Source organism: Emydura macquarii, unplaced genomic scaffold, assembly GCF_026122565.2.
Source record: "Emydura macquarii macquarii isolate MOO-44397 ecotype Brisbane River unplaced genomic scaffold, CSIRO-AGI_Emac_v2 contig_3113, whole genome shotgun sequence".
Taxonomy (NCBI): Eukaryota; Metazoa; Chordata; order Testudines; family Chelidae; genus Emydura; species Emydura macquarii.
The window spans coordinates 1426184-1452611 of NW_027133250.1; positions in this window are offsets into that span (position 1 = coordinate 1426184).

The following is a 26428-nucleotide window of genomic DNA, read 5'->3' on the forward strand; positions in this document are numbered from 1 at the left end:
CTGCAGCTTGGGCTTGTTGCCAGAGCCGTGGCTATGAATGGAGCCGGCGGGATTCGTGGACCTTGGCACGGGTGTGGTGGGGTGTGATTGGTCGCCCTAGTCACATGGCAGTGAGTGAGGCATGCCCTGGTTTGTGCCTCAATCCCCTAGTTCTCTGGTGAAGAGTGCGTGGAGCAGCCACCCCCAGACATTCCTGCCACCCCCCCACGGCCCCACATCTGCACTGACAGCCAACGATCAAAGGAATGAACTAGCGAGGGGGGGGGTGCGTGCGGGAGCCGCCCCTGCCCAGGCAGCAGCAAGGCAGGGAAGCTGCTCTGAGGTGCTGGTGCCTGCCTGTGTGAGGGGCTGGCCAGGCCAGCTTTGTGTTCCTTCCTTCCACCCTGGAGCCCCTGGTAACTGGGGACTGTGATGAGCCGGGGGCATGTCCTTCCTCCACGGAGCTCCCCACGTTCCGCTCCTTCCCGAAGAGCAGAGCTGCATGGGTCCCACTGGAGGGAAGGGGGCAGGATAACAGAATATCTCCCCCTCCACGCACAGGCCTGGCTGAATACTGTGGCACAGGTGGTCGCCAAAGGGAACTTGCAATAAGGAATGGGGGCAGGAGATCTGAGACGCAGCGTCCTGGCCAAGGACCTCTACTGCCACTTGTGACGGCACTTGGCTGGTCCCGCTCCAGTGACTGCCACGGATTTCAGTCACAGCAGGTCAGGGCCCGATGGGGGAATCCCCCAGCACCAGGCCTTGTGCCACCCTAGTTCCACGCGCCATCAGGGGTGAAAATTTATGACTGATACGAAGGGATTTTGGTTTCCACAGAATGAAAGATGGAAGCATCAGATGCCCCTGACTGCAGCTCCTGCATCCTAACTGCATGAAACTAGAGACCTGTGATAAAATGCAGGAGCGCTGGTTGGAGATTAACGGTGCGCATGGCTTGGGGGGTTGCTCCTCTCACAGAGCCTCAGCCCACACAGAGCCCAAGACCCAAAGAAGTTATTTACCCTGGGAGCCAGTGCGGGTGTGTCACAAGTGCGTGTCAGCTTCTCTGGAACCAGATTTTTTATGCTGCTTTTTTCCTGTTTTGATTTTGGAACAAAGATGCCGAGCAGCGGTGAGTGCTCCACCCGCTCTCCAGCGCTGGCTGCAGGATCCCTGCTGCATGGTCTACACGTAGCTAACGTACATGCAGGCAGTCCACACACACGTCCACACGTACGCACACGTGCACCCCCCCCAGAGTCATGGGAGCTCAGCCTTACACTGAGGCTGACAACGATGCAGTGATGCTTTGCTCTATACAGAGGGCTCTGCAGCACTGTAAAAAGATGGATACGTTTACAGACTGGGGAAACCGAGGCGCAGAGCAGTCACATGACTTGTCTAAACTCGCCCAGCAGCAGAGTGAGCAATAGACCTCACATGTCTCTGTTCCCCTGCTCTAACCACTCAACCACAGCTTGCTGTGGCAGTTTGCTATGCTTGTAAACAACTTCTGTCCCCCTCTCAGCTAATCTCATCCTGTGGGGGCAGATAACATCACTGGAGTTCTTCCAGTGTCCTTTGGAAGCGCCGCCCCCTTTGGACTTTGGCAGAGACACACACGAACGAGGTGCAAACTTCCTCTGCCGCTCCCCTCCTTTACTCCCTTTGGGCCAATAACCTGCTCCGTGCCCCGGCCACTTCCTGCAGCGCTGCGGCTGGTTTTTGTGGAAGGGGAGGTGGCAGCGAGGGGAGCCTCTGGAGGCAGGAATTTGTCTCCATGGACTTTGGATCAGCTGCTGTCACGCTGGCCCTGTGCTGCTCCCCAGCACACGGACGAGCCAGCTGCGCCTTCTTCATTCTCCCCAGTGAAAACACTCCCAGCAAGTTTTCACACAGCCTCTTTGAGCAACTCTCTCCCTGGACGTGCAGAAGGAGAGGGGGCAGGGAGGGTGCAGCCACGCAGGGTCATGAGTCCGGGGACTTTCACCACTGAGCTCAGCGGGCGCAGGCGGGGTTCACACTTCCTGGCAGCCCTGTCTGCTCCACAGCTACAAAGTGAGAAGAAATCACAGCAGGAGAGGGAGGCACATGGCTGGGGACAAAGGAGCGAGGGGATCTGAGGTGCCATGGACAGCTGAAGAGCTGGGACCTCAATAAACCCCTTTAGTTTGGCTTTTGATTTACACCAGTGAGTTCTGGGCCCTTTTCCTGCCTCCGAGAGCCAGTTATGGGCCCGAGATGAGGCAGGATTTGATTTGAAGGGGGCAGGATTCCACCATCTATGAGCTGAGGCACCAATGGGAGGCCAGGACGTGGGGCACAGGCGAGACGGTAAAGAAGTCTGTGAACAATGTAAACACAAGCACTGACAAACCCAAATGCAATGACCAGCCTCCCTGGAGTCAGCAGGGACTGGGACAGCTGGGTCACCACGCACGGCCAGATCACGGGAAGGCACAGAGGGATGCTAAGGGGGGAGAAGCACGGAGGGGGCAGCGAAGGCAGTGGAGAGTTGTACACAGGTGAAAGGTACACAGGTACACATGGGAAGCTGTGGGTGTGGCTGAGGCGCTGGCAACGTGCTGCTTTTGCCTGTCCAGGTGAGGCACTCGCGTGGCGAAGCGGCCACCGAGGAGGTGAGAGGGAGGCAGGCGAGCTCACGGGGGAGGCGGGGGTCCTCTGTGGAGGCACCAGGGAGGCAGGACTGACAGCTGCGGTGTCCGTGCGGCTCTGGGTGTGAAGTGGATCTCACTCACTGACACTTTGCCACTGGTCAGTGGCCAGTCCCAGCCGTGTGTACCTTGCAGAGGGGAACAATCAGCAGGCAGACTGCCCCCCGTGGTGCCAGCAGTTCCCGGCCCGGGGAAGGACCTGCAGCCTGTTGGCCCCTTTGCAGACCTGCCCCGTGCGCACAGGTTGCACCGGGTTCACTGCAGTTGGTTTTACCTCGGTTTCACTGAACCCCTGCGTGAAGCTGCAGCTGGCTTCTATTATATTAGAAAAGGGTCAAGGCTGTTTGTGAAGTGAAGCATCTCCACCCGCAGGTTGGGCTGGTTTAATCAAAGACGTTTAAACACCAGTGTCAATTAAACCCAGCAACCGCTTTGTAGCGAAGGCTTTGGTGCTGCGGTGTACATCTCCCTGCACTGCCAGGGACTGTCCTGCCGGCACAAGGAACCCACCCTGCCTGGGGCAGCCGGCAGGTCAAGGGAACACTTCTTCCATCGACTGAGCACCGTCTGCTTCACTGTGTCACTCAGAGGTGTGGATTTTTCACACCCCTGAGCAACGCCGCTGGGGAGACCTAAGCTTTTAGTGTGGACCAGGCCATAGACATAGCGACACCCGCTGTACCCTGCGACAGCCCCTGCACGCCAAGGCCTGGTCCACACGAGGAAAGGAGGTCGGTATAGCTATGTTGCTCAAGGGTGTGAAAAACTCCCACGCTCCCATGGCAGTGGTGCCCTGCACAGACTGGTGCAGGGATCGGGCCCATGTTGGACCGGGAAGCCCCTCACTCAGCTTCTCGTGTGGACACGTTTGTTTGAGGACTGGGCACTGGATGCCTGCCTGGGATTTCTTCCTGGGAAGTGTCCCAGAGAGGACTGCTGACCCGGCAGCGAATCCGCCCCTCTGTCTCTGGTTTCTCTACAGGCCCACCTGCTCCCCTCCCCCTGCTCAGGACCCGTCTTCCTGCCCCAGCCCCGCCGGGCTCACCCGCCCCTGGCCGCATGAGCCACAGCTCCCTGGTGGCTGGGCCCTGTGGGGAGGCTGGGAGAACAGCTTAGCCTGTCCACAGGCACCTCGCCCACTCTGCGGCAGGCCCCAGTCCTGAGCCCTTCCCTGCATCATTGCTGCACAGATCCTCACCTGCACCATCTGCCTTCTCACCTCACCATCTGCCTTCTCATCTCATCAAGGCTGCCTGTGACCTCCCTGAGCAAAGGGTTCAGGTTTCATTCACACCCTGCCCTCTCCTCTGGACAGTTAGGGTGAGGAGACAGCTCCTACAGTATGGGCTACAAAGAAACCTGCTGGGATTTGTCCCTTGTGCTCCCCGGAATGGGGAGATTTGAGTTGCTCCACAGACTTATTTTTGCCATGAAAATTTCAAATGAATTATTTTTATTTGAAATGTTTCATGGGCAAGTGTCTAAATCGCGCAAAACAACTACTCTGAAGGGCATTCTAATTTCATTCGGATTCTGTTTTGCTTGGAATCAAAGTGGTTTTAATTTGAATGGAAATTTTCCTTTGAATTTGGTCTTTGAATGACAAATGTTCAGAAGTTCCAGGTTTAGTTTTTGCCCCGGAGCGCAGTAGAACGTGTGCATGACGTGTTGCTGTGTTCTCACTTTTCCTCTTTCTTTTTCTGCCTTTTTCTGCTCTCTGACTTTCCCAAACATTCTGGCCTGTGCCAAAGTTCCGGTACGGCAGCCTGTCAGGGTTTCATTTCTCCTTTTGCCCCTCAGCAACTTCTCCAAAGTTGGAGGAAGTTTTCAAAAGTTACAGAGTGGAAAAAGGGAAAAGAAAAACCAGAAAAAGGAAAAACTCACAGCCCTGAGCCAGGGAGTTAAGCTGAGCTAAGCCCTGGCTGGTAGGGACATCACTAGAATGGTGGAAGGATTCTTGTCAACCAGTGGCCGGTTTTGAGTGGGTGGATTAATTACAGTGACGGGAACCTTCTGTCCCTGTGGCAAGTGCCCAGATGAGGTCTGCGGCAGCCAGTTGTAGTGCCTGTAGTGCAGACAAGTCCTCATAGGTGTAGTTTGCCTTCTATATTTGGGGGCAGCTCCAGCCAGGCCATTGGGGTTGTGTGGGGGCGGCAAATTCCGCCCCTGCCCGAGGCTTGCAGCACTGGGCCTGCCGGGGGTCACTGCTGCCCCACTGTTTGTTCAGGTCTCGCACAGGGCCCCTGAGGGCTCAGTCTCTGATCTCTTTGCTCATGTGGGTGTAGCTTGTCCTGCCAAGACAAGACGAATGAGTGGAGCTGCGCGTTTGTCTGCACACGTGAGCCCGTGTTTTGTGTGGCCCTGTCTGCGAGGGCCTGAGATGTGAGAGGCGGGTGCTCCCGGGCTGCGCGTTACCTGGTGTTGGCTTAGCAGGGGATCCCCAGCTGCTGCAGCTAAGTTCAATGCCACTGCTTTCCCGGTGCGTCCTGGTGCTGCTCTGGCCCCCTTCCTGCTGGGGCTGCTGCTGCCCTGCTGTATTTCGTGGTGCGAGGGGCTCCTGCTTTCCCGTTGCACTGCACAGAGACACGTGGCAGGACAGGCTCCGCTGGGACCGCCAAACAGCCGGCTCCCCGGGGTGCTGGGGGGTGAGGAGGAGGAGGAATTCGGGGGCCAGGGGAGCTGCTGGCAGGGGCCTGTCCTGGTGCATTAAGTTAAATGCACCGAATCTCAGCCCCTGACCACGGCACCCCCTTGACCACCACACCCACCCACAAGGCCGGCCCTGTTTGGGGTCCAAAGCTCCTCTGCCCCCCCAACTACGCCCATACAAGCCCTTAGTCAAGTTCCCCTGAATCTCTCTCGCAGCTTTTTGCTGTGTATCCTCCCACTCACCAGCCCTTTCTCTCACACGCAGAGAGCATGGACGTGCGCTCCCGGCACGTGAGCGCCTGCCTGTGCTGCTCAGTCTGACATGTGTCACAGCAAGCCGGGCACTGCGGATTGTGTCTGCGGGTGGACGTGCCCAGGGTCCCCATCGCTCAGCGGCAGCATCCGGAGCAAACGCTGCGGCGTCCGGAGCGGCTGGGGGTCCGTGCCGAGGGGTTACCAGCCGAACCGGCCCCGTTTGAGTCCTTGCTGGCGGGCCGTGCAGCACAGGGGCCGTGCGCCCCATAGAACAATCGGGAGGCCCATGCATGCGTTACTCTGGAGTCGTGACATGACTGCGCCCTGCTCCCTGCAGGTGTGGCCCCTCTGGCCTGCAGAGAGGCTGAGGAGGTGGGGCAGCTGTCGGCAGCTGTTCTGCCGGGGCAGGCCGGAGACGCTTTGGTAGGGTGCGGCGCACGGGGAGCCCGTCCTGCTGCCGCCCACCCCATACCTGCTCTCTGGGGAGGCAGGGAGACTGCGTGCTGTGCCCCGGCGGGACAGGCGGCGGTGGCCTGCAGGAGCTGGCTGGGTGTGCGGTGTTGGCTGGCCTCATTGGTGTCCAGTCAGCAGCTCCAGCTCCACATGGCTGGGACCCTCCGGGATACCCAGGGCTGAGGCGCCATGAGGAAGCTTTGTCTGGGCCTAGGACACCAGCCTAGGACAAAACTGGCCTGCCCGCCAGGCCTTGCGCTTTCGGTACGTGTCCGTGAGAGGCCCCGCCGTGAGCCGCAGAAGACTCGGCGTTCCTGGGCCTGCCGTGCCCCAGCGAGCAGCACACAGCACCTGCCAGAGTCAGCTCGGGCTCACCACTTTGCTCAGAGATGCACCCAGTGCCTGGAGAGAGCCAGAGTGAAAACACGAATAGTTTATTGGCCACGAACAGCGGCTCAAGTGACCGTGACTAAGAACATTGGAAACAAACAGTTACAGGTCAAATAAAATCTTAGCGCGCTTTCTAGACACAAACCGGTAACTCACAGGGGAACCTCCTGGCTAAAGACACTTTTCTCACCCAAAGTTCTTGCCAGTATTTTCAGCCACGCCTGGTGGAGACATTCCCTCTCCCTTCATTACGCAAACGTGCTGCTCTTTATTTCCGAGGTGAAGCAGGCTGGCGGGACTTCTTTGCCCCCCAAATAGACCAGAGCAAACTGTTGGTGATGAGCACCCCAGGATAGGTCTCTTCTCCCCCCTCAGTCCTTTTCTGTCTTGGAAGTTTTCACAATCCTGCCCTGGCGCTCAGTCCAGACTGGTGGGAGGAGGCCCATCGGGAGCTGTACAATACTTCATTTACATGGACCGGCCATTTGTCGTCTGACAGAAAAGCTGGTTTTCACCTTTGCTGGTGAGCAGTCCCTAGACAGACCGTGAGATCGTTTCCATTGTCTGTACGTAACTCCTTACGCAAGTTCCACGCATGCGGTTCACAATGATGTTGATAACCTTTGTGACACTGGCTTTTATTTGACTCCTTCCCTGACAATCTCTGGTGAACTAGACCAGTGGTTCTCAGCCTTCCCAGACGACTGTCCTCCTGTCAGGGTCTGATTTGTCTTGCGCACCCCCGCCAATTTCACCTCCCTTCAAAACGACTTGCTTACAAAATCAGACATAAAAATAGAAGCGTGTCACAGCGCCCTGCTCCTGACCAATGGCTGACTTTCTCTTTTTTACCACGTAATTATAAACTACGGATATTCCAAACTCATATTGCAATATGAATATGGTACTTACATTTCCGTCTGCAGCATACAGAGCAGCACAGACGAGTCATTGTCTGTATGTAACGTTAGTTTGTACTCACTTTGCTAGTGCTGTTTATGTAGCCGGTTGTAATACGAGGCGACTCTCTAGATGAGGTGATGCACGCCTGGAAGACCTCAGCATACCCCTACAGGTAGACGTACCCCTGGATGGGAACCACTGAACTCGAGTGTGAACACCAGACCAGCAGAGCCCTGTAACCCCTCTGCGCCCCTCTGCGCCCCTCGACAGTTGCCAATAAGAAGCTCTTGGGTCACAATAGCCAAAACAGGGCTTTGGCTCTTCCCCACAGGCCTTCTCCTCTGTTCCCGTTCCTCAGTCGCTGTGCACACCAGTATTCTCCCACATGCTGGTGCCATCTTCCCTGCAGCCCCTTTCCTCTGCACACGCCCAGGCAGTGTCAAGTCTGGCTGCTTTTGCCCACCCACCGCACACAGACTGGCTGCTCTGGCTGCCTAGTCTCTTGGCCTCCTCATCTCATGCGTCAGATCCTGTGACACTCCCTGGCCTTGGCCCCAGCCATCTTACCACCTCACGCCCATTCAAAACGCTGCAGCCAGGATGGCCGCCTCGACTCACCACTCCAACTACGTTCCCCAGCTTGGCGACCCTTTCCGGCCTCGCTCACCCCACCGCACTGAGCACAAGCTTCTTGTCTTTGCCTTTACTCTTGCCGTCATTCAGTCCAGACCTCTCTACCAGCGCTCCTAGCATCCAGCTGTTGACTAGACTGGCGGGAACCAGAATTCCCAGCCTCTGGGAAATCCCGAAACGGAGATTTTGTTTCATTCCAGATTGGAACAAAACCCCACAATTTTGACCTTTTCCTCGACCGGGAATTGTGAAATCGTGTTTTGGAAAACTCAGAAGCATGTGGGGCCTGGGAACCAGGAATGGGGCAGGTGGGACGGGGGCATTGGGAGTGGGGGAGGTGGCTCTGAGTACCCTGAACAGGGAAGGTGGGGCCAGGTAACCCTGAGCGGGGGAGTTGGGGTCTGGGTAACAGGATGGGGCAGTTTTTTCCCCATCGCAGGGGAGGGAAGGTTCCTCACGACAGTTCTGCCATTGCAAGCTGCCTGCACCATGGCAGTGTCTGAACCCTGCAGCGGAGGATTCAGCCTCTCATCCAGGATCTTGCAGCAGCACTTCACCTTCAGTGACGTGACAAGATCAACCCTCCCGGAGAGCGACAGCGAATGAGCAGGGAAATCCCCTCTCTCCAGCAACACGTCTTCGACTCAGAGACTCTAAGGTCAGAAGGGACCAATATGATCATCTAGTCTGACCTGCACAACGCAGGCCACAGAACCTCACCCACCCACTCCTGCAATAGACCCTCACCTCTGGCTGTTACTGACGTCCTCAACTCCTGGTTTAAAGACGTCCAGTTACAGAGACTCCACCATTTACTCTAGGTTAAACCTGCGAGTGACCCGTGCCCCATGCTGCAGAAAAACCCCCAGGGTCTCTGCCAATCTGACCCAGGGGAAAATTCCTTCCTGACCCCAAATCTGGCGATCAGCTAAACCCTGAGCACATGGGCAAGACCCAGCAGCCAGACACCTGGGAGAGAATTCTCCGTAGTAACTCAGAGCCCTCCCCTTCTAGTGTCCCAGCAGCGGCCATTGGAAATATCTGCGGCAGATGGGCCACATGCCATTGTAGGCAGTCTCATTGTACCATCCCCTCCATAAACTTCTCAAGCTCAGCCCTGAATCCAGTTTGGTTTTTTACCCTCACTGCACCCCTGGGAAAGCCATGGCAGGGGGCGTTTGCTTTGGCAAACCCAGACGGTCACAGTCTGAAGAAGGGAGAAGCATTTTATCCTGGACTGAAAGGGCATCCCTGGTGTCCTGGCCGTGAGACATCCCATCTCATCCCTGGGCGTGCTGGCTGGCAGGAAAGCCAGACTCCCACACAATGAACAGCCTGCCCTGTGCTGCTTCCAGTGAGCGGCTTTGCCACAGCCCAGCGCCCACACTTGCTCTCAGCTCAGAGATACTTTTTAATGCTTTTTACTGGCATGTGGCGCGCTGACCCTACTAGTACCCACTGCCTGCTGCTCCCCCAGCCTGACTGCAGAGAGGAGGGAGAGACCCTTTGCGCTGGTCCGTGTTCAGCTGCTGGAGATCTGGGACGGGAGCGTGTTGCCCATCAGTGACCCCTCTCGCTGATTCCCAGGACACTCTGATCAGCGCTGGAAGACCCCAGCTTCCGTAGCCAAAGGGACTTTCCCAGTCCTCCTGAAGAAGAGCTGCCGTTTTTTTCCAGCCATGAACAGGGTAAAGCTGCCGCGTTTGGGGCGAGTTTGATCTCGAGCATTGCAGCCGTGTTTGATAAAGGAGTGTGCGGGCAGGGCGAGCACAGAGGATCCTTGGCAAACAGCGCCAGGCCCAGGAGAGCACCCAGGCAGGTCTGCTGTATGAAGGCGACTTTCCCAGCCAGAGCTGGTTCCTGCGTTCGTGCATGAGAGATCAGACATTTGTGCTCCTGTCTGTCCCAATGTCCCGCCAAGCCTTGTCTCTGCCCGGGGGGAGCTCATCCCACCTGGAAATGGAAACATACCCAGGCCAAATCCGGACGGGTGCTCAGCACATCTGGCCCCAGTGCAAACAGTGGGACTCGCAGGGCCAGTGACTTCCGGGTTTGGCCCAGTAACTGTTGCCCTTTGGCCGTGTCTACACTAGCTGTTTCTGTGACGTCTCCCGCACTGAATGAGCAGGGCTGCAGCCCCAGGGGTGGCCATTGGGAGGGGCCAGTGTCGATAAGGCAGAGCAGGGTTAGCTGACGTGATGGTAAGAACGCCAGTGTCTGGCCTAGGCTGGTGCCCGCCCCATTGCAATCCCTGGGGGAGAGTTTCAGGGAAAGGCTAGAGTTGGCGTAACCTTGGGGGCAATTCTGCTGCCCTTGAAGTTCGACCACTAACCCGCTGGGGTCAGGATCCAGCCCTAACCAGAGCACCCCTTTGGAGGGAGGTCTTGCCTTTCAGCCCTAGAGATCCCACCAGGCCGCCTACATGCGACGCCCCCATTTCTTTGTTATTTACAAGGTCATTTCCCTCAGCAGCGGGAGTCATTGCACAGCGGCCCTGTGTCTCCGTTCACAGGTCCTGCCCCTCCGTCCAGCCCTGCCCCACGTTTGGTCCTTGGCAGGGGGGGAGGCACTTCTTTCATTTGGCTCCTCACAGGGCCTGGGCCTCAGAGCACAGGAGCAGAGAGCTGAGACGCCCATGACCAGCCGCCAGGTGCGACGGGGGAAAGACGCTGGAGCCTGGGGAGAGCTCGCTGCTGCTCCCCCGCATGACGCTGGGGGAGGAATGGGCTGCGTGACTCAGAGCCAGCGCCGAGCGGGTGCACGTGGGGCTGGAATCGAGGGTGCCGGGACCTGTTTGGCAGGTTCCTATTTTTGTTATTCATCAGCTCAGGATTCCTGAAAACACACCGGGCGGCTGGCAGCTCGTTAGCGCCGGGCAGCGCCTGGGCGGCGGGGTCGGGGCAGCTGTCACATTGGGCGAACGTGAGACAGCAGCGCTGTGTCTGGACTGGGACCGTGGGCCCATTCAGATTAGCAATCGCTTCTGGGATGGCTCGCTCCAGAGCGTGACTTCGTGTCCTGCCACCCCCTTGTCACCAAGAAGTAGTCCCTGGTACAGCCCAAAACGCTGCTGTCTGAGGACCTCATCGAAGGCTGGGGAAGAACATTCGCCAGGAACAACGCCGAAGTATCTCCCATGAGCTGGTCTGGGCAGAGAGAGCAGAAGGCCGTCACCTTCCAGGTGCAGCACTTCCCCCTCCTAGTGTGGACTGCTCCTGCTCCATCCTTCTCCTCCGGCCGGACCGAGCTCTTTTGTGGGCATTAGTGTGGCCACAGGGCTCCAGTAAAGAATGCTCCAGGTCTGGCGCCTACACCCGGGTTACCCTGGGCCCCTGTCACAGATGGGGACTGGGGCTTGGGTGAAGGCTCCCGTATACCAGCAGATGAGGGCTGAGGCCTAATGAAGGGATTTGCTGAAAGGCCCAGATCCCCCAGAGCATGTAGGTGCCTGACTCCCATTGGTTCCAATAAGAGTTAGGTGCCTAAAAACCTGTGAGGATCTGGCCAATGCACCTAGGTTGGGGCGTAGGTTGAGAACGGCCAGAAAGCTCTAGCATGACTGGTGACTGAGACAGGGGTGTGATGCTGCCCTGAAGAATCGTTGTGGTGTAGTCAGCGATGAGGGAAACCCCTAGGACTCTGCTGGTGGCGATGAAGATGAGGGAGAGGCTGAGAGAAAATGCCTCAGAGAGACCCCATCAGGACTTCACTGGCCCCTCCTACTGGTGCTGCTGGATTGTTGGGCCCAGCGATGCTGCAGGATTGCCCACCCCTGCCCCGTCTACTCAAGGCCCCTGGGATAGCCACAAAACCCCAGGCTCACATTTCCAGGCTCACATTTCCAGCCACGCCGGCTTTAAACCCAAAACGCCTTTTCGACCAAAATACACAGGTTTGATCAACATTTGTTGTTTTGAAATGAAAAGTTTTGAAATGAAAAATTTCATTTAATTTGGGTTGGAAAAAATGACTCTCTCTTACTTTAAAGCTTCTCCCTCTTTTTCCCAGTGGGAAAAAAGTTTTAAGTAAAAGAGTTCCCCCCCCACTGAACCAAAGCAACTTTTGCCCAGGTTTTTTTGGCCAAAAAAAAAAAAAAAAAAGACAATTTCAGCTGAAATGAAAAATGCTCATTTCTGGTGACATTCTTCATGAAATAGACATGTCTTTTTCTGCCCAGCTGTGCTCCTTCCTGGTTTGATTGATCTGAATTGTGGTGACGTCCCAGGGGCTGTGTATACCGCAGCTAGGTGTGGGTTTCCCAGCACGTGTAGACAGACACGCTAGCATCCCTCAAGCTAGTGATACCTAGACATAGCCACGCAGCTGGGGGAGCGCAGGCCGTGGCTCCAACTAGCTGTCCCAGCCCCGACCAGGAGTTCTGGGGGTGTGTACCCATGTGGCTAGCCTCAGCAGCAACGCCCGGATCCACGGCTATTTTCAGCACGTCTGTCTATCCGCTCTGGGAAGCACACTCCCAGCTGCAGCGTAGACATGCCCATAGTGTCTTCAGGGCTTATGATGTCCTGACATACTGACAATAACAACGCACAGGTCTCAGGTCACCTGATGCGACGGGCCCTGCTGCTACAGGAAGTGCGGCTATTTCAAACTGGCTTTTCACGATGGAGCCAGCAGAGCAGACATTCGTGCGTGACGTGGGCTCTTTCCTTTGAACAGGGGCTGGCTGGGATGGATGTGTCAGCTGGAAATGCGTGGCCCAATCCAGCTCCGCCGTGGCACATCTGTGGTAAAGGAAATGCTGCATGCTTACGTTCTCACTGACGGGATTAAATTGCAGTCTCCGTTCTAGGGGTCAGTGATTGCTGCCTGCATCACCTGCTGTATCACAGAAACTCAGGGGAAGCGGAGCAAAGCCAGGCTGAGAGACAAACTCGCCACCAATGTACCACCATCCAATTCAGAGTGTTCACAGCGCCTCTTCCCTGGACATCACCCTCCTCCGCTGCAGAACCCCGGGGCTCCAGGAACGGCAGCAGAACATATTTAGCACCGAAGACTAAGGGGGAACATGATGGAGGGAGTCCCGGTAACAGCTGGTAAATAGTGGTAGGTAGCTGGAGGCAGGGAGAAGAATCCCTTAGCGTGTACATGGAGGCAGAACTAGGAGTGGGGTGGAATTAAGTAAAGGAAAAGGTAGGTCCAGTATCATGGAATTCATCCTGGCTGTGAGAGCTGCTTGGCTGCAGAGCAGTCTCCGGAGGGACGTGACAAAAGCCCCCTGAAGTGGACTTGACGAAGCCCCAGGGAGTCCTGGGGTAGGGGTGTGCGTGGCCCCAGCCGAAGGGATTGTTCTCTGGGCTGGGCAGTAGCTGGCCTGGGGGTGCTTTGGTTGATAGTGAGTTCTAGCATCGGGAGCTGTTGTTTTAAGGATGGCACGACGTGTGTGTGCCCCTCGTGGCGTGGCTGTCTCCCCTCGAGCATCTGCTGCCACCGTTGCCAAGTCTCCCAGGTGCGGGGCCAGGCAGTCTGGATCAGTCAGGAAAACAGGTCTGCGAGCTCAGTGCTGCTGGGTCAGGCGCATTGCGGCTTGCTGCTGGAGGCCTGGTTGTGCTGGTGCAGGTACGTCTGCGTTTACACAGGCCTTGTTTTTCTGTCACTTGGGGAACTGGTTTAGCTTTGCCGGGAGAGGGCAGGGTTTTGCCTGCAGGACTCCAGACTGAGCATGGTGACGTGCAAGGCTGTGCCAACAGCAGACGAGTTTTGCCAGTAAAACTTTGCAGCGTGGACAAGGCCTGGATTGCTCTGACCCTGTCACTCCTGAAGAACGTGGCATTCCTTGCCTGTGTTTTGCACTGAACTTTCGAGTGCAGACGCCTGCCCAGCCGCACATCCTTGAGGGCGGGTTGCCAGCAGGGCTGTAAAGTGCCGGCTGTGGGTGTGTCGCACGCACCCGTCAGCTTACAAATGAAAACATGCATTAAGGAAGATGAGAGGCGCCCTGCTGGGCAGCTGCTCCCTCCAGCTGTATCTTGCCTAATCATCTGCCAATCTGCCACAAACTCAGAGGACAGTCCATCCATCCATCCATCCATCCAGCTGTCCATCTCCCCAGGACAGGCGGCCTGGCAGGGATGTGGTGGTGACCATGGCAGAAGCTATGAGCAGGTCTGAAGTGACTCATGTGCAAGAGGACAGTCAGCAGCAAAGCTTCTCAAACTCTGAATGAGACACCGTCCATTGGAAAGGCCCTGGAGAGCACATAGACAGCTGTGCCCTTGGAGTCTCTCCATGAAGGGCCTGGCCCTGTGAATTCATAGAATCAGAGAAGATTAGGGTTGGAAGGGACCTCAGGAGGTATCTAGTCCAACCCCCTGTTCAAAGCAGGACCAACCCCAACTAAATCATCCCAGCCAGGGCTTTGTTAAGCTGCACCTTAAAAACCTCTAAGGATGGAGATTCCACCACCTCCCTAGGTAACCCATCCCAGTGCTTCACCACCCTCCTAGTGAAAACATTTGTCCTAATATCCAACCTAGACCTGCCCCCCTGCAACTTGAGACCGTTGCTCCTTGTTCTGTCATCTGCCACCACTGAGAACAGCCTACCTCCATCCTCCCTGTCACCCCCCTTTCAGGTAGTTGAAGGCTGCTATCAAATCCCCCCCCGCTCATCTCTTCTGCAGACTAAACAAACCTAGTTCCCTCAGCCTCTCTTCATAAGTCTTGTGTTCCAGCCCCCTCATCATTTTGTTGCCCTTCACTGGACTCTCTCCAATTTGTCTACATCCTTTCTGTAGTGGGGGGCCCAAAACTGGACACAATACTCCAGATGTGGCCTCACCAATGCCGAATAGAGGGGAATAATCACTTCCCTCAATCTGCTGGCAATGCTCCTACTAATGCAGCCCAATGTGCTATTAGCCTTCTTGGCAACCAGGGCACACTGCTGACTTATATCCAGCTTCTTATCCCCCAGGTCCTTTTCTGCAGAATTGCTGCCTACCCAGTTGATCCCTAGTCTGTAGCTGTGCATGGGATTCTTCTGTCCTAAGTGCAGGACTCTGCACTTGTCTTTGTTGAACCTCATCAGATTTCTTTTGGTCCAATCCTCCAATTTGTCTAGGTCACTCTGTATGCTATCCCTACCCTCCAGCTTATCCACTACCCCTCCCTAGCTTACTGTCATCCACAAACTTGCTGAGGGTGCAATCTACCCCATCCTCCAGATCATTAATGAAGATGTTGAACAAAACTGGCCACAGGACTGACCCCTGGGGCATTGTACTTGTTACTGGCTGCCAACTAGACATCAAGCCATTGATCACTACCTGTTGAGCCTGATAATCTAGCCAGCTTTCTAACCACTTTATAGATCATTCATCCAATCCATACTTCTTTAACTTGCTGGTAAGTTACTGTGGGAGATTGTATCAAAAGCTTTGCTAAAGTCAATGTGTATCACGTGAACTGCTTTCCCCACATCCACAGAGCCAGTCATCTCATCATAGAAGGCAAACAGGTTGGTCAGGTCTGACTTGCCCTTGGTGAATCCAAGCTGATTGTTCCTGATCACCTTCCTCTCTTCTAAGTGACTCAAAATGGATTCCTTGAGGACCTGCTCCATGATTTTTCTGGGGACTGAGGTGAGGCTGACCGGTCTGTAGTTCCCTGGATCCTCCTTCTTTCCTTTTTTAAAGATGGGCACTAGATTTGCCTTATTTCACTCATCTGGGACCTTCCCGAATAGCCACGAGTTTTCAGAGATAATGGCCAATGGCTCTGCAATCGCACCAGCCAACTCCCTCAGTACCCTTGGATGCATTGCATCTGGCCCCATGGACTTGTGCATGTCCAGCCTTTCTAAATAGTCCTGATCCTGTTCTTTCACCTCCTCCCCATTCTGTGCTGCCCAGTGCAGTGGTCTGGGAGCCGACCTTGTCTGTGAAGAAAGAATATTTCAGCTTTTTCCCATCATCTGTCACTAGGTTGCCTCCCCCATTGTGTAAGGGGCCCACACTTTCCCTGACCCGGTTGCTAACATACCTGTAGAAACCCTTCTTGTTACCCTTCACATCCCTGCTAGCTGCAACTCCGATTGTGCTTTGGCCTTCCTGATTTCACTCCTGCATGCTCGAGCAGTGTGTTATATACATTTTTATAATTGCCAAGTGCCTCCCACAAAGTCCTGTTGTTGGTTCCCACAGGGCTCAGCGCTGCAGAGAGCTGAGTGCCTCTGGCGGGACCCGTTGGCTTGAGAGGGAATTGAGGGTGCTAAGTCTGGTGGGAGGGGCTCACTGGATGTCGTCCTACAGGGTGCGCAGTAGCTCCTGGGATGAGGTCTTAGGACCTAGGTTCTGTGGGGAAGGGCACAGGCTGCGTTAGACTCCTAGACCCCACAGGTTAGAAGGGACCGCAAGGGTCATCTAGTCTAACCCCTGCCAACATGCAGGATTTGGTGTGTCTGAGCCATCCAAGACAGGCAGTTCTCCAGCCTCCTTTGGAAAACCTCCAGTGAAGGCACTTCCACAAGGCAGTCCGTTCCATGGTCCTACTCTTCTTACAGGTAGGAAGCTTTTTTCTGACGTTTAATCTAAATGTGCTGTGCTGCAGTTTGAACCCACTGCCTCTTGTCCTGCCTCTGTGGCAAGACAGGACCACTTTTCTCCATCTTTTTTATGGCAGCCTTTCAAGGATTTGAAGAGCGCTATCAGGTCCTCCATCAATCGCCTCTTTTCCAAACTAGACCTACCCTGGTGTACCCGGCTGGGTGCACTGGTTGGGTTGTTTGACATCAGGTGTACCCGGCTGGGTGCACTGGTTGGGTTGTTTGATATCAGGTGTACCCGGCTGGGTGCACTGGTTGGGTTGTTTGATATCAGGTGTACCCGGCTGGGTGCACTGGTTGAGTTGTTTGATATCAGGTGTACCTGGCTGGGTGCACTGGTTGGGTTGTTTGATATCAGGTGTACCCGGCTGGGTGCACTGGTTGGGTTGTTTGATATCAGGTGTACCCGGCTGGGTGCACTGGTTGGGTTGTTTGATATCAGGTGTACCTGGCTGGGTGCATTGGTTGAGTTGTTTGATATCAGGTGTGTAGGCTGGGTGCACTGGTTGGGTTGTTTGATATCAGGTGTACCCGGCTGGGTGCACTGGTTGGGTTGTTTGATATCAGGTGTACCCGGCTGGGTGCATTGGTTGGGTTATTTGATAGGTGTACCCGGCTGGGTGCACTGGTTGGGTTGTTTGATATCACCCGGCTGGGTGGACTGGTTGGGTTGTTTTATATAAGGTGTACCCGGCTGGGTGCACTGGTTGGGTTGTTTGATATCAGGTGTACCCGGCTGGGTGCACTGGTTGGGTTGTTTGATATACCCGGCTGGGTGCACTGGTTGGGTTGTTTGATATCAGGTGTACCCGGCTGGGTGCATTGGTTGGGTTATTTGATGTACCCGGCTGGGTGCCTGGTTGGGTTGTTTGACATGGGTGCTCTGGTTGGGTTGGACATGTACCCGGCTGGGTGCACTGGTTGGGTTGTTTGACATCAGGTGTACCCGGCTGGGTGCACTGGTTAGGTTGTTTGATATCAGGTGTACCCGGCTGGGTGCACTGGTTGGGTTGTTTGACATCAGGTGTACCCGGCTGGGTGCACTGGTTAGGTTGTTTGATATCAGGTGTACCTGGCTGGGTGCACTGGCTGGGTGCACTGGTTGGGTTATTTGATAGGTGTACCCGGCTGGGTGCATTGGTTGGGTTATTTGATAGGTGTACCCGGCTGGGTGCTCTGGTTGGGTTGTTTGATATCAGGTGTACCCGGCTGGGTGCATTGGTTGGGTTATTTGATAGGTGTACCCGGCTGGGTGCACTGGTTGGGTTGTTTGATATCAGGTGTACCCGGCTGGGTGCACTGGTTGGGTTGTCTTACATCGGGGGGTGCTTGGCTGGCTGTACAGGTTGGGATGTCTCACATTGAGTGTCCCGGGCTGGGTGCCCAGAAATCCAGGCCGCCAGAGCCAGTCACTGCTTTGGAAACGGTTGGCTTGTGCATTTTGCTGGTGCTGTAGAAAGGGTCAGTGGCAATCACCATGTTGGGACTCCAGGTTCTAAGCATCTCTCCTGGTGCAGCATTTCATGGCCCGTTTCCTTGGGATGGCGATGTTCTCACGCAGGAGCTTTTGCAATCCCCTCCGTTCAGCCGGTCCCAGCGTGAGAGCCCTGACACTGTGTGTGCAGGACACCCAGGCGGTCGGGCTGGCAGCCAGCACCAGGGCACATGGACGACTTTGAGAGCAGTCTGCTTCCCAGCTGAAGGCTGCTGCTTTGGTTTGGATTCTACACTGGGGCTGGGGACGCTGTGGTTTTGTGGCTGTGGCGCCCCGTGGTCACGCTCCCGGTCTCTCACCCGCTGGGCTGACGGGGACGGCACTCAGCCTCTGGGAGACGGGCACCCCTTGCTGTGCTCTGCAGTGAGCCTGCTGGCCAAGCCAAGAGCGACGTTAACGGGCTGGAAAGGTGGTGGCCCAGCTCCTTGGCTAGAAGGGGTTTGAGTGATTGGGAAGGTGTAAAGAGAGGGGTGCTCCGGAAGATGGGGTATCCAGCTGGGCCCGGGAGGCGTCAGCCAGCCCAGCGTGGGGGGGAAACGTCATGTGAGCTCTCTGTCGTACCCTGCGCGGCTGGAGTTCAGTGTTTGGTCTGTGCAGTGTGTGATTAAATAGCTCCTCCGCGGAGGAGGTGCAGCCCTTGTTATCCAGGGGAGCGCTAGGAGGGTTCTCGCGGTGGCATGAGCGAGGCTAGCCAAGGTGATGAATGCCGGATGGAAATGGCCTGCAACGTTCTGCAGGAGAGGAGTCGCTGAGACCCGCCTCCCCAAGCTGCTTGTTCTGCCTTAAACAATAATAACAAGTTTGAAAAAACAGCAGCAGCAAGGAGCAGGTGTGAGAAATACTCGCCCGCAGGGGCTGGAGTGATAAAACATGCTGGTCTCCATGTGTAGCCTCCCAAAGCGTGTCCCCCTCTTCCCCCTCCTGCACGGCTGGGCTCTAGGTACCAGACAGCAATGCTGATTTCCTGACCTCGCTAGCTTGCTCATAAAAAACGAAGAGCAGCAGTTTATAAGCAAACCCAAACCAACCAAACAACAGCCAAGAGCAGCTATTCTGAGCGGCAATGAAACCTGTGGCTTTCCCAGCTTGGCGTTTCACTTCTGGTTTGCAAGAATCCAGGCAGTCGCAGACACAAAACTCACTGTTTTCTTCACAAGAAGGAATGAAGGAAAGGAAAGTGAAGCTCTCCCATGGCGTGAGACACTGCAACTCAGGGCTTAGCCAGGAACCGGAGCCTGGGACCTCTCCTCCCCTCCTCTGGCAGCTGGCTCTGGCTCTGCCCCAGGGTACGGTTAGCTCTGGAGAAGCCCTGGACACGACCAACCACTGAAAGCGCCCAGCGAGCTGGTGGACTCATGTCTGTTCAGCCTGCACGTCACCAGAGCCAGGGTTCCCTGGGACCTTGGTTTCAGCTCTCGCGCGGGGCGGGGGTGTGAGCAGCCTGCCTCCACACTGGGGCTGAACATCTCCGCAGCACAGGTGAGGGCAGCAGCAGGACACAGGAGTCGGGGGGAGGGCACCGAGGGGGGAGGGCACCAAAAGCATGCCCTGTTGTTCTGCTTGTCCCCTGCTAGTGGCCGTGGGAGCGGACTAGCCACTTTAAAGGAGCACAGTCCTCCGGCATCTCCCTCTGGGCAGGGCAGCCTGGCACCACCCCAGTCCAGGTCTTACAGGGACAGTCTGACCTGAGCTGCGGCCCTCTGGCTCCTGGCAAACTGCCAGTGCAGCCCTCAGCAGGGCAGAGTTGGGCTCCCTGTGGCCATAGTCCACGGAAGAAGGACTAGGCCAGGCTTGGAGCTAAAGAGAACTCGGCCAGCAAAGTCAAACCAGGCCCGAGAGCTGCTGTGGTCCAGAGGTTCAGGGTCCCTGTGGAGGTGATCAAGGGGCCAGGGCTGGGTGGGGTTAATGTGCGGTGGGGAGCATCTCATGAACATTGGGTTGCACTAATTCCTGCTGTTCAGCGGAGAGGAAGCAGGGACGTGCCGGGCTGCCAAAGGTGGCGCTTGCTTCTCACAGTGACCTGACAGGAGGCTCCCAGCCAGCGGAGCACATCACATTGCAGCCGTCCAGGCGCCTAGGCTGTGGCACCTGCCCGTGTTTCCATGTTCTTAGGGCCACGTCTCCTGAGGTTCCTGCTGATGTCCGTCGTCCGGGGCTGCATTCCGACACGCAGGCAACACCAGCCTCACTCCCCAGCTTCGCTCTTGCTGTACGGCTGAAGTGCACTTCCAGAGCCGGGGGAGGGAGGGGGGGAGCTCTAGATTAGTCCAGATCCAGCATTTAGGGGTGAGAGGCCCAGGGGCAGGGGCAGGACATCTCATCCACTCAGAGGGAATGGAGCCAGTTCCAAGCTGCCCACCTGGACAAATCCCACGGCTCCTCCACTTGAAAGAGACGTGGGGGGGGGGCGAGCACACCCAGCCTCCTGGGAAGGACATCTCTCCCTGGGCAGCAAGAGAGAGCCTGCTCCATCCAGCCTAGCTGGGCTCAGCACATCGGCACCTTCCCTTGGAAAGGGGCTAGTCCATTTCAGAAACGTCTCCAGCCCCGGCTGGGCAATCTTGGGGGTTTTGCAAACAACAGCATAGACAGAAGAAGCAGTTAAACAAATATTATCTCCCGCTGTAGCGTTGTTATTGTGGGCCACAAACCACAGGCAGCTTGGCACAGCTCCAGGAACAAGAAGCAGGGGAGAAACCTGTGTAAACATTCCCAGGTTAGCAGTTATCTTTGAGATGCAGCCGCAGCGTTAATGATGGAGAGACCATGGTTAGCAGGCTAAGATCAGGCCACCTAGCACAAGGTTTGCCAGCAGAGGAGAGGGCCATGGAAATGCGCTTCCTCCGGGCAGTGTCACAGTGGCCCCGCTTCTGCAGTTCCCATAGTACAGCCAGAGGGCCTCTGGCCGACATGTAAGCAGGCAGGTGCACTCAGCGCCTGGGAAACAGGGGAGCTTGCTGCAAGGGGCGGGCGCCATGTACCTGCAGGCAGTCCTCTGGGCTTCGGCTTTGAGGACAGCGTGGACAAAGCTGGGTGCTGGGCAGAGCCCCTGGATTAGAGCATTCCTGCCTCTCAACAAAGCTCCTCCTAAGATTTGTTTCACTGTCAAAATAATAACACTGCCCCCTCGCTCCTGCTGGAAAGGTGCTGGTTTGCAACCCCTTGCCCTGTGTGCGCTGCCCAGCACAGGGAAGCTCCCAAGCAGAGATCTACAAAAAACTCCAGGCAGACTCTGCCTAGCAACTGAGAAATGGTCTTTGGACTGGTTGGTCCTTTTGAATTACTCGGCTGATGCTCACATGGGAAGGCGCTGAAGGCCAGGGAGATAGCTAGATGATGTGGAGTAGGATTAGCAGCCAGATGTTTTCTTTGAAGCCGTGCAAGTTTTCTTCCCCTTCCAGGTTCCCTACACTGGTGCTTTCAGAGGATCAGATACGTTCCAGCATCTCTCCCTGTGAGGACAATGTCCCAGTGGATGCGCCCCTTAGAACATACAGAGAATTCTCCTCTCAGCTGGTGTGAATGCAAAGGACAAGCTCATTCAGCCGTGGCAGGCCAATGCAGAACATTTGCCTGCTCCGCGCAATCTTGCAGTGAGTTGACTTTGTGAGCTAGTGCACAGTGCCAGGCTGGCTGCGAGGGCAGGGAGAGGCCTGGATTTAATCCCCAGCTTGGTGACAAACTTTGTGCGCGACCGTGGGAAGGTTATCGAGGCTGGATTCACTAAGGGGACTCGGACGTGGCAACACCCAGCACTGGAAGGCTCAGCTCCTAGGCGGCTGCCAGCCAGTGGCATTCACGGCCCTGAGTTAGGTGCCCGGGTTCCTCATGTATTGTATGGGGGAGTTAGGAACCCAGGGATTCAGAGACGCTAGCGTGGGAGCTGCTGATGGGAAACCCTGAGCATGGGGGCAGGACCTGAACCCGGCTCCTCCAAGGTGGCTGGGCACCTCGCTCTGCTTGGGATTCGTGGCTGAGCATCCTCTCCTGGGGATGGGCACCTCAGCCACGTCAGCTGGTTCTTGTGGACAGACCAGGGAGAGGACCCCCCCCTCCCATTACAGCCAATAGCCCCACGACTGGGCACCCTGGAGCTGTTCTCAAATCCCCCCCTGCCTGCCTGTGACCCAGGGCATGCTCTAAGCCCCACAAACAGGCCATGGGGAGCCGTGTGTGCGTGTGCGCCTGTGGGAATCCTGCCTGCTCCACTTTGGTTAAATAATTTAATATTTATTCACTGAGAGAAAAAGCAAGAGGCTGACTCTACAGCCCAGTGGCTGGGGCATTCCCCTGGCTGGTGGGAGAGCGGTGCCCGGCCCTCTGTTCCAAAGCCCCATTACTCATTGCTACGCAGTGGAACAGCTTCAGCAGGAGAGCTCGTACGAGACCTGCCCCATAGCCCTGTGAACCACTGGACCAGAGGCTGGCACGGGGGAGACCTCCTCCCGCAGTTCAGTGTGCGGTTAGATGTGCTCGCAGACACCTGCTCTGACTGACGGGCTGTGTGCGGCCCGTGGGCACAAGCTCGGAGCCTCGGGGACTGTCACGGGGGAAGGGGAGGTGGTGAGGGATTTTAAGCGCTGCAGGGTGGGGGGAGGATCTCCATGGTACCTAGAATGGCAGTTCGGTGCCTATTGTAGATCTAACCCTTTGTCTCTCTGTGCCTTGGTGCCCAAGTGTAACGGGATAAGAGCTCTGACCTTCCTCCGGGGGTTGCGATGATAACCACCTTGCAGATTGTGCAGAGATCCAGTCCCTATTATGCTGCACTGCTACATGGTGAATACCCGAGCATGAAATCAGGCAGTTTGCATCTGCACCACATGCCAGCATCTCATGAACTCAGCGGAACACACGTTTCCTACAATGGAAACTGCAAAGCATTGGCTGGGGTTGATTCGAATGATAGGGGCTGTTGCTTGAAGTGAGTTACACAGAAGTTATTCTTTGATTCTTGGAATTTCTCACAGCCCAACAAGTTACAGAGAGCAGCTGTTCATTGTTTCTTTGTGCAGGCCTGTGCACTGCAGAATGCTTCTTTCTGACATCCGGCGAAGCCTTGTGCTGAGTGCTGGGAATGACCGGGATGCTTCTTCTTGTCCAGTTACACCTCTCGTTTCTTCTCCAAGGAAAATGACGCTATTTTTGGAGGAAATTAAAACAGACTTTTCAGTGTGCGGTGTGTCCCTAGAGTACCCGCTTCTAGTGCCCAGCTGGTACATGGCAGAGCGCCGTGTGTCTGTGTAGTACCCGCATACAGTGCCTGTCTGGCACAGAGCAGAGCGCCGTGTGTCTGTGTAGTACCCACATACAGTGCCTGTCTGGCACAGGGCAGAGTGCAGTACATCTGTATCACACTGACACTGCTGGACGCTAAGGGACAAGCATTGTGAAAGCATCCAGCCATCACTATGACATTTTGTTTGGCTCCCCCCCCCCCGATCTCATTGTCTTTCCCTTCCCAATTCCTTCCCTGCTTCGAATAATAATTGAACCCGTTTTCTTGTGATTCGAATCCCATCCTCCGCCGCGTGGGCACGAATACAATAAAGAAACTGGCATTAAAATAAGGCCAAATGCCACTGGCTCGCCAGAGATGAGGGTGCCTGGTTCTATTAACTCTTGAACTGCTGGTCTCCTAGTTCAGGCCTGCCGCCAGCCGGTCACACTGCAGGCGGGGTCTCTTGAGCTGTAGGGCCAATGAAAGCAGCCACTGATCTGGAGTGCCTCCCTTGTGTCTTATGTTCAGAACCCAAATTCTGCACCCACTGTGGCAACGCTGTCCCAAGTGTGATGTTCAGTCAATGCTGCAGCTAGACATGGTGAGGTCCTGCTGTGCCAGTGGCTCTCGTCAGGATGCCCTGCTCTGCCCAGACCCGGTCTCCATACTGGATTGGCTGAGTGCTAGCAGTTAAAAAGAAATCAAAACTGCTAAATAAATATTAACTGCTCCAAGCACAGAGGTGGGTGGTTCCTGCAGGAAGGACACATGAGGCATGGTCTGAGAGCAAAGCCATGTCGACTCTCCGATCTGGATCTTTATACTGGGCTAAACCAAGACTCCCAATCAGAGCTCTGAGGCTTGGACAGTCTGAATGCCGGATCTAGGTCACTGTGTGACTGTGAGACCGAAGCCCCATTCTAGTGAATGAGCTGGTTTTTCCAGATTTCGCCGTATGCAAGAGAGAGAGGGAGAGAGTTGGGGGCAAGGGTGGTGTGGAGTGAGCAAATTGTGTCTGATCACAGGCCCAGTCACTACATATGAAAAAAGGACCCCTGTTCAGAAATGAGGGGTCTGATTGTACCACCAGAAGGGATGAGCCATTCCCATTGGCTTTATGGAAGTGACTCAGATCTGTCAAGGGAAGAACAGAGCCGCTGGGGAATCCCTCACTGGGCAAGAGGTGGGGTTTTTCCCTTCCATCCCCCCGGTTGTTGTTTAAGTGCCATGGAGACCAGATGTTGACTCTAAGAGCATCTTTCCCCTTTGCTTGATCATAGCACCAGCAAACACTTTAGCTGTCATGTTTCCAGTGTAAATGCAAACTGGGGCTACCAGGCAGTGACCCAGTCATGCAGTGACGCCCTCCACTGGGGGAGTGCTGCTGGCTCGGTGCGTCCCAGCTAGCCGGCCCAGCCAGAGTCATGCTGCTATGGAATCAGGATGTGCGAGGAAATGACACTGGGAAATGTGAAAGTAACATTGCCAGGTCCCCGGAGATGCTGGGTTCATTCAGGATTTGCCTGCTGGGCTGGGAGGCCACCGTACCTCAGAATAACTCTCTGTGGTGATTGACTTTTGGTCTGGCCTAATGCAGAAGACTGGGTGGCGGGACTGTTCCTCAGCCGTTTACTGGGTTGGGCTGGTTTCAGGGCTCTCCAACCAGGCCGTGGCCATCAACCGAGAGCTTGCAGGCCATTCTCTCCAGCTTTCGCTTATGGCTAACAACATGGTGCCTCCTAAATGCCCTCCTTGCTCTTTAACCCACCCTTTTATGTCCCCTGGGGCGGCGGGCAGCGGTTTGCAGCTGTAGAGAGAGGGGATGCCTCGAGGTCACCGCTGGTGGGAGCTGCAGTCCAGATCTGGTTGGCTGAGACAGAAGAAATCTCGGAAATGGTACGTCACAGCTTTGTGGAGAAAATGGATTCTCCTCCGCCTCCACCATGGCAGCCCTAAAGTCCTGGCCCTAAAGCAGGGCGGCTCGGGGTGGAGGACAGTGGTGAGTCCAGAATGCCTCTGCGTGGGATCAGAGCTGGGGGTTTTTCACTCTGAGAAGTTCCCGGTTTACCTAGGGAACGAGCCTTCTCCAGCCCAACACAATTGGCTGCCTCCATGGTGACAAACCTCAGTGGGTACCAACGGGGGGCGTGTGTCCCTAGGTGCCAGCCTGGTGGGGAGGGGGCATATGCTGGGCCCTCGGAGGAGGAGCTGCCCCCCGTTGTCACAGGAGGCCAGGGGCCGCCAGGCTTTGACATACTCGGCAGCCGCGCCGATCCCAGCTGGGGCTTCCGCTGCGGGGGGAGCAAGCGTCCTCCCGGCCCCTCCGGCCCTGCGCTGGGTGCAAGGAGGGAACCGTGGGGACCCTGGCCGTGCAGGGGCCAGGCAGCCAACCGAAGAGCGGGGCGCTCTGAGGCACAGCCCGTCACGCCCCCCTTCCCCTCCTTCCGGGCAGCCCGGGGGCATCTGCCACAGTCACTCCTGCTCGCCACTGCACCTGCTGCCCCCACAGTGGGGGGGAATCGGGAGAGTGGGAAACGGGCCTGCAGATCTCGCCCCCCCATGGGACTCTGGCACCACTGCCGCCATTGAGAGGCGGGGCACAAATGCCAGGACTGGCCCCTGGGCGCCGGAGACCCACGGTACGCCCGGACAAACCTCCCTCGAGGGGACACAAATACACATGCTTCTCAGGCTGTCTTTGCCAGTTCCACGTAAGATGGCTGGAGAGGGGCTGGGGTCAGTGTTGGATCAGTGACGCTCCTGGCCTGCAACGGGGGGATTGCTGGGTCCACACTTCACTCTGGCCTGCGGAAGGAAAGGTGCCAGCTCCTCTCAGGCAGGTGGTAACTAGACCTTTGCTCAATAAACCACCTGCTGGCTTCAGCTCGAACGCTTTTCAGGGGACAAACGTACCCAGTGAATATAGCCTCCTTCTTTCTCCACAAATACATTTACATTTTGTTCAGTCCAGGTTGACTTGCCCGAAAATCACCGTGGCTGTGGGGGTGGAGCAAGAATTAAGTATCTCTCAGTCTCTGGCTGAGTCCCACCTGGTGTTACTCACTCACTTTGCTGTATGATTTGGGGTCACAGTGGACCCTTTGCTGTCCTGCAGGCAGCTTCAGGTAGCGGGGGGTGCCCTGATTTGCCCTTTGGCATCGAAAGCCATCCAGGTACCTGCAGTCCTTCTTCTTGGATGCAGGCCTC